Raw genomic sequence first — 7790 nt, 5'->3', positions numbered from 1 at the left:
CCGCACAACTGCGTAGAGGAACGACGTGTTTGATTTCTTTTGGCGCAAAGTAATACGATAATGGGGTGATCCAACGAGAAAGCGTTGAAATTTTTAGAATTGCTTCAATTAGAACCATGCGTTTGGGACGGTAATGCCTAATTTTTTTGTAGCGTTAATGCCTAAATATAGCCATAACGCTAACGCAGGTGGAGCAGGAGCATAACAGTGGGCGTACCTATTTAGTAGTAATAGCCAATAATAGCTCCCACACCGGTTTCGGTGACGGTGGCCGATTTCATTGAAACCAGGCCAGCTACGCAGGAGTAATTTTATAGTGCCCAAGTGTGTGCGCACTACACAAGAGCACTCTCTATTCCTTTACTCTCATAACCCAGTGGGACGGAAGACCGACACGACTGGCGAGAGATCAGGATCACCTGATAATAGCCAATAGAGAATCATTACAGTCATGTTCGGTACTGCAAGTGAAATAATCAAATTACAACTGACACTGCACAAAGTATGATTGTTTCTAAGAAATCTTCATACGGGCGATACCTACAGGTAATATGAGATGATTTATGGCGAATCAAGATAATGTACCGTACCTAGGGTTGCCATCCGTCCGGATTTCCCCGGATTTGTCCTAGTTTGAAGGTACGGGGTGCGTCCGGCCGGGTTTTTGAAAAGTGTCCGGTTGAAATCCGGACACTTTTGCTGAGAGAAATACAACTTTTTAACCAGGCAGTAATTAACGAAAGATAAAAACTCGCTTAGCATACACACGGTTTCTAGGCTAGAAACCGTGTGTATGCTAAGCGAGTTTTTATCTTTATATTAACTCAAGTCCGTGCTAGAAATTCTAGCACGGACTTGAGTTAATAGTCAGATTTTTACAAATTCTTGTTGGAAAAGCAAAAAATTGGAGGTGTCCGGGGAAATAACCACATTTCGGCCAAATGTCCGGGAATTTTGTCGTGCCTGCAGCCTGACCGGCGAAGGGAATTTGGGTGATGGCAACCCTAACCGTACCATAAGTACCGACTCATCGTTTATTAGTAGGTATAAACAATTCTATGTAGATTGTAGACACTAAAGTTCACCAAGCACTATAACCAAGTAAATTTCTACGGTGCGAACTGTTACGACAGTATATAAATAAGTCTATGCTGTTTGGGTCTACTTGTCTCTATCTGACACTTTGAAAAAGTCCTATGACAGACATAGATATTTTTATTACCTATTGGTTGTCTGGAAGAAACTGCTTAAAGCATCCGTTATAGGGTTCTGTAATCAACTAAACTTGGTTGACTATAACTGAACCCTAAAACGGAATCCTAACAAGCTGATTGACGTCAACATGATCCTGATCATGATAATTTTTTAAACTTTGCATTCACGATACGTAAACTATTGCAAAAGATGTATTGGTGGGTACTTGGTAGTTTGGTACTATCATGTAGATTGTAGACATAATATATCTTATATCTTTAAACGAGCAATTCTTGTATATAAATATATATTTGGAATCTCGGAATCGGCACCAACGATTTTCATGAAATTTAGTATATAGGGGGTTTCGGGGTCGATAAATCGATCTAGCTAGGAATCATTTTTAGAAAATGTCATTTTATTCGTGTTTTACCGAGCAAAGCCGGTCAAATAGCTAGTTGTACTTTAAAATCTAAAATCTTTGCGTGAATGGTAAAAACGGTTGTCTGGTAGAAACTGCTGTTAGCAGTAAGACCGCTTTTTGTACATCTATACTCTATACTAATAATATAAAGCGGAAGAGTTTGTTAGTTTGTTTGTTTGGACGCGCTAATCTCAGGAACTACTGGTCCTATTTGAAAAATATTTCAGTGTTAGATAGCCCACTTTATTAATAAGTTTTGTTTTAAGTTGTACAAATAATAATAAAGAATTTTCTAGTCTATTCTATTCTAGGGTCAAGGGTGCGCTTTGACATAAGCTGGCCAAGTTTTATGTTGATGCCTTTAAAATTTGGATTGCGTTCATTCGAACGACTTGGTCCGCATATGACTTACATTTAACTGGTCTTATGCGGTCCAAGGAAAAATCATACAGTTTACCTACTTCCTAAATGTTATGATTTTTTGAGATAGCTCACAAACTTGGTTTGACACGCTATCGCCAGTCATGGACTAACGCGATAGTGCTTAGAATACCGTAAGTACTTAAAATATTCGATAACAAACTGTGGATAACAAAGAACATCATACTGATAAAACTTTTTAAAAATGTTTACTCTTTCTTTGTGTTTTTATTTTTATCTACACAGCGAGGGGACTGGGGAGAGAAGAGGAGGACGGGGAATTACCGGCTTCGTCACTGGGCCGATGAATACTACACTGGTCAATTCGCAAATTTAATCCAGTGTTGCCAAATTCGGGATTTTGCCTAAAATTTTGGTAAAATTTAGTCAGTGATAGCTACAACGTCAGGTGGGGTTAGAGGGACGCGGGGGGAAGAGAAACTGTGACTAATAACAATAAAACTATAACGCCGAGCTCTATGGTCACTACGTCGATAAAACAGTATTAGGCGTAGTACATAATATCCCACCAAAAACATTTTCATGTAAAAATGTTGCCAAGATGAGAACATCTAAATATTAGGTATAGTTCGTCGTGTCAAAAAGTAGTGAGATCTCATGTAGAGCCAAGTTTCTAACCTTACATACTCAGCCCTAAATCTAAAAACCTTAATTCGTCAGGGCTTTGAACTTAATATACCGTAACTAATGAAAAATGGCCAGACAACCGATTTTGACTAATGTGTAGAGTTTTTAGATTCTTCTCGTGCAGCTGACACATTATATTTTTATCAAATATTTTGCCGCGCTTTAGTGTAAAATTAAGGATTTTAGATTTAGGGCTGAGTATGTAAGGTTAGAAACTTGGCTCTTCATGAGATCTCACTCCTTTTTGACACGACGAACTATACCTAATATTTAGATGTTCTCATCTTGGCAACATTTTTACATGAAAATGTTTTTTAGTTCATTTTTTAGGGTTCCGTACCCATAGGGTAAAAATGGAACCCTACTACTAGGCTTCATTGTCTGTCCGCTTTCCGTCTGTCTGTCTGTCTATCTGTCTCTTGGATGTATCTCATGCATCTAGCGACGGCGTCGTGACTTACCGACTATCATATAAATTATAAACTTTCACCTTATTTTTAAGTTTCCGTACCCAAGGGATAAAAACGGGACCCTATTACTGAGACTTCGATGTCTGTCCGCTGTCCGTCTGACCGTCCGTCTGTCTGTCTGTCTCTAGGATGTATCTCAAGAACGGTTGAAGCTAGAGAGTTGAAATTTTTATCGATTATATATTTCTGTTGCCGCTATAGCAATAAATACTAAAAACAAAATAAATTTAATATTTCGGGGGGGCTCTCATAAAACAAACGTGATTTTTTTGCTATTTTTTTCCTTTCCTTGTTTCATATAGTTGTTAATGCACTCTAATCGACAAGAGATGTCTATCGATGACGCGAAGATGTTTGGTATAGCCGTTTAACTTTTAAAGTTTAATCTTTTGTTTTTAACTAACCGTTAACTGTAAACCGATATTGTTTGCATAAAAATATATTTTAAGACCTACTATACTAATTATCCTATAATTCCTAATCAATCTTAATTATTATATTATTGAGTATAATTAATGAAATATTCTTATTAATTAAATATATGCAAAGAAATGCTAAAACTACGACTATTCTTTGAACTTACGTACTTACGTACCCAAAGGGTAAACCGTTTTTACCCGTCTGTCTGTCTGTCTCCAGGCTGTAACTCAAGAACGGTAATAGCTAAAGAGTTGAAATTTTCACAGATTATGTATATATATTGCCGCTGTAACAACAAATACTAAAAACAAAATAAAATTAATATTTAAGGGGGGCTCCGATACAACAAACATGATTTTTTTTTGGCCTTTTTTGCTCTATATCAATTATGGCAATAGGTAGGTACTTGAATTTTTCTCAAAGTCCTTTGTTATATGTCTAATTTAATATTTATTAATAATATTTAAATAAAATAAAAAACCGGCCAAGTGCGAGTCGGACTCGCGCACCGAGGGTTCCGACAGCTTAAAGGTATTATAGACCTGAGTATTTGGTATGAATTTCAATTTAATACCTCTACGCGTTTATGAGGAAATGGGTAGTAAGTTTAAAATTATTAAAAAAATATATATTATGTGATGTAACTAAAAATTTATGGTTTTCGTAATTTTTCCTTTATCTATGCTATAAGACGTTGCTTCGTACCAAATTTCAAGATTCTGAGTTCACGGGAAGCACCCTGTAGGTTTTGATTCCCTTGCAAGTGTCGAAAATTTGCGGCATAAACGGCTGTATCTTTTGATTGCGTTGGCTTAGAAGTTTGATTTTTTCACAGCTTCAAGGGACAGTAGACCTGAGTAATTGATATAAATTTCAGCTTCATACCTCCACAAGTTCCTGAGAAAAAGGGTCTTGACAGACGGACGGACGGACAGACGGACAACAAAGTGATCCTATAAGGGTTCCGTTTTTTCCTTTTGAGGTACGGAACCCTAAAAATACCCTAACAGTTTTGATGATCGGTGAGTCAGTGACCAAATTGTGGGTTTTTGGACACCTATAATATCTAAACTATAATAGCTACGATATTCAAACTTTGCGCATTTAATAACTATGCCCATGTCATTATATCTTAAAAATTTCAACTATCTGGCATTATTCAAACCAAAGTTACGAGGGTTCAAAAAAACGACGAAACGTTTCGAGAAAAGGTAGGTGCCCTTGTGCGCTTCGCTTGGCTCATCTTGGCGGGGGCACTCCCGTGCCCCCAGATATTCATGGATAGATGAAGCTACAACACGGCAACTACGCGAGTAAAAGAGAGAGAAAAAATCTGTTGTCAAACTAAAAAAACCAAGACCTAGCGGCATTCCTTGTTTGCGTTATTAAAATATTAAAAACATCAGCTTTGCGGTTGATTGCTATGGAATGTGTAATTATTACGTTTAATCTTTATTTTCTATGTATTGTATTGTTTGTAGTGTATGTTTTTAGGGCTTTTTCGATGTCTATAAAAACATAACCTTGAAAATGGCAAGCTGAGAAAGAGGAACGGCTATACCAGGTTAAGAGAAACATAATATTATGTTCCTCTTTCCCGGTTTCAGGGGTTAACAAACATTTTTAAAATCCGCTAAAATACCGGCTGACTTTTTAAGTACTGGTCAAGATTTGTAGGATGTACCTACCTATATGTATGAACAACTTTTTCTATGGGACCAACTTTCGTATCCGAAATAAAAAGTCAGCTGTTCCATACAAAAGTATCGATTAGCTGTGACCAAAATGTATGAAATAGTAGACTTTTTCTTTCGAGTACGAAAGTTGGTCCCATACAAGTTTATCCTACAGGTTTATCCAACTAATATTATAAATGTGAAAGTCTGTCTTTCTGTCTGTCTGTCTGTTTGTTGCGTTTTCACGCCTAAACCACTGAATCTTAAGAAATTTGGAAGGTGGGTAGCTTGATACCCGGTGCTAGGGGCATAGGCTTCATTCTAACCGATCTAACCGGGACACTAAAGGGGGTTCATGTTTTGAAAAATTGTGCCAAGCGCGATATAACCAAAACGCGGACAAAGTCGCGGGCGGAAAGCTAGTTTTTAATACATTCATTTAATACCAGAAAAAGTTTAGCACCTCTGACCTTACCTATATGTTCCCGTTACCCCAAATTTCGTTTTTGTATGCTGTCAGCCTAAATAAGACCTTATTTTAAATGAGGGAAGGTTTTTATTCCCTTTACTCGAAAAAAAAGAAAACAAATTAATACATGATATATAAAAACTTAAAAACATGAGTTATTACCTAAAAGTATCGAGTGTTCCTCTTACCCCAAATCTCGGAAAAGAGGAACATTTTTATGACCTAGCTTTGTTGCTAAATTGTGTCGTAATTATACGAACAATCTAGTTCTCTATCAAAAAAATGTTAGTATATTTCAAAAGTGAAGATTAATTGTTTCAATCACGTAAAGTATGTTTCTCTTACCCCACTTGACCTTACCTAATTATTATATGGCTGCTGTTAAGCATTGGTGTTTCATTCCACATAAAATCAGGTTTTGAGTTAATAATGCAGTTTTGTTCTTTATAACATAAGGTTTACGACAGTGAAATCCATTTTTTTTTTGAAAACCCACTGTAGCATATTCTAGAGTACAAAAATGGTTAATGCTTATTCCTGTAAGTGAGGTTTTGTATATAGCATTTATGTACTATGTTTCTAAAATGATTTGCGCTTAAACTGCTGAACCGATTTTGATAATATTTTGTATGCAGATACTTTGAATCGATTAAAATGACATTAGATACTTTTTGTCCCGGAAAATGTACCGCGCAGTCAACAAAAATGAATTTGGCTTAAGATATCGATATTGAGTACCTACATGTAGATATTACGTAAGGTTTTGGAGGACATAGGATAATATATTTTTTTATCATGGAAAATGTTTGGTTGTCACGCCATAAACTTTATTAATTTGCGTTTAAGCTGCTGAACCGATTTTGATTAAATTTAGTTTATGTCGAAATAATTAGTTTACACGTGCAGAGTTGGGCAAAAAGTATAAATTTTAATGAGATTACAAATTAATCGATTGATGAAGTAATTGTTGTGCATCTGAAATTACCTGTAAGTTGATTAATTAATAATATGTATAAAATGTATTCTAATTTTAGTTTGAAATTAGATTAATAATTTAATTAGACTAACGAGTATTTCAATAATTATTATGCCCAATGTCCAATGCTGGTAATTATAATAAATAAAAACCGGCCAAGTGCGAGTTGGACTCACCCATGAAGGGTTCCTCCGCAGCGCTTAAGGTTAATTTCTATGGAATAAAAAGGTTTTTGATTTATTTTTATATTGCAATTGATTTAATAAAAGTTAAATTAAGGTTTACCATTTATGACGTATAAAAAACTACTTGCTAGATCTCGTTCAAACCAATTTTAGTTGGTAGTATTTATAATAATGTAAATCATATACTTTTTTTAGAATTATCATGCCCCTACTTTAGAAGTTAGAGGGGGGGGGGGGGACACACATTTTACCACTTTGGAAGAGTCTATCTCGCAAACTATTCAGGTTACAAAAAAATGTATATATTATATTAGAAACCTCAATATGATTTTTGAAGACCTATCCATAGATACCCCACACGAATATGTTAGACGAAAAAAAATTTTTTTGTTTCAGTTTTACCTAGGGGAGTCCCTAAAATTTTTGATAATTTCTCCATTTTTGTATCAAAATCCTAATGCGGTTCACAGACTACATCTACTTACCAAGTTTCAATAGTATAGCTCTTATAGTTTCGGAGAAAAGTGGCTGTGACATACGGACGGACAGACAGACAGACATGACGAATCTATAAGGGTTCCGTTTTTTTGCCATTTGGCTACGGAACCCTAAAAACTCCCACACCGGTTTCTGTGGCGGTGGCCGGTTTCAATAAAACTAGGCCAGTTACGCAGGAGTAATATCATAGTGCCCAAGTGTGTGCGCAATACACAAGAGCACTCTGGTTTGAATGAAAACAGGCCAGTTATGTAGGAGTAATTTTATAGTGCCCAAGTGTGTGCGCAATACGCAAGAGCTTTCTGCGGGAAGTGCAGGAAGGGAAGAAGAAGCGGGAATTCTCTGTCTTTTCCCGAGATATAACATACCAAATATCATCAAAATCCATTGCAGCGGTATAAGCAGAAATC

Source organism: Aricia agestis, chromosome 1, assembly GCF_905147365.1.
Source record: "Aricia agestis chromosome 1, ilAriAges1.1, whole genome shotgun sequence".
In the NCBI taxonomy this organism is placed as follows: domain Eukaryota; kingdom Metazoa; phylum Arthropoda; class Insecta; order Lepidoptera; family Lycaenidae; genus Aricia; species Aricia agestis.
The sequence above is the reverse complement of the archived record's forward strand: the minus strand, read 5'-3'. Positions refer to the sequence as shown.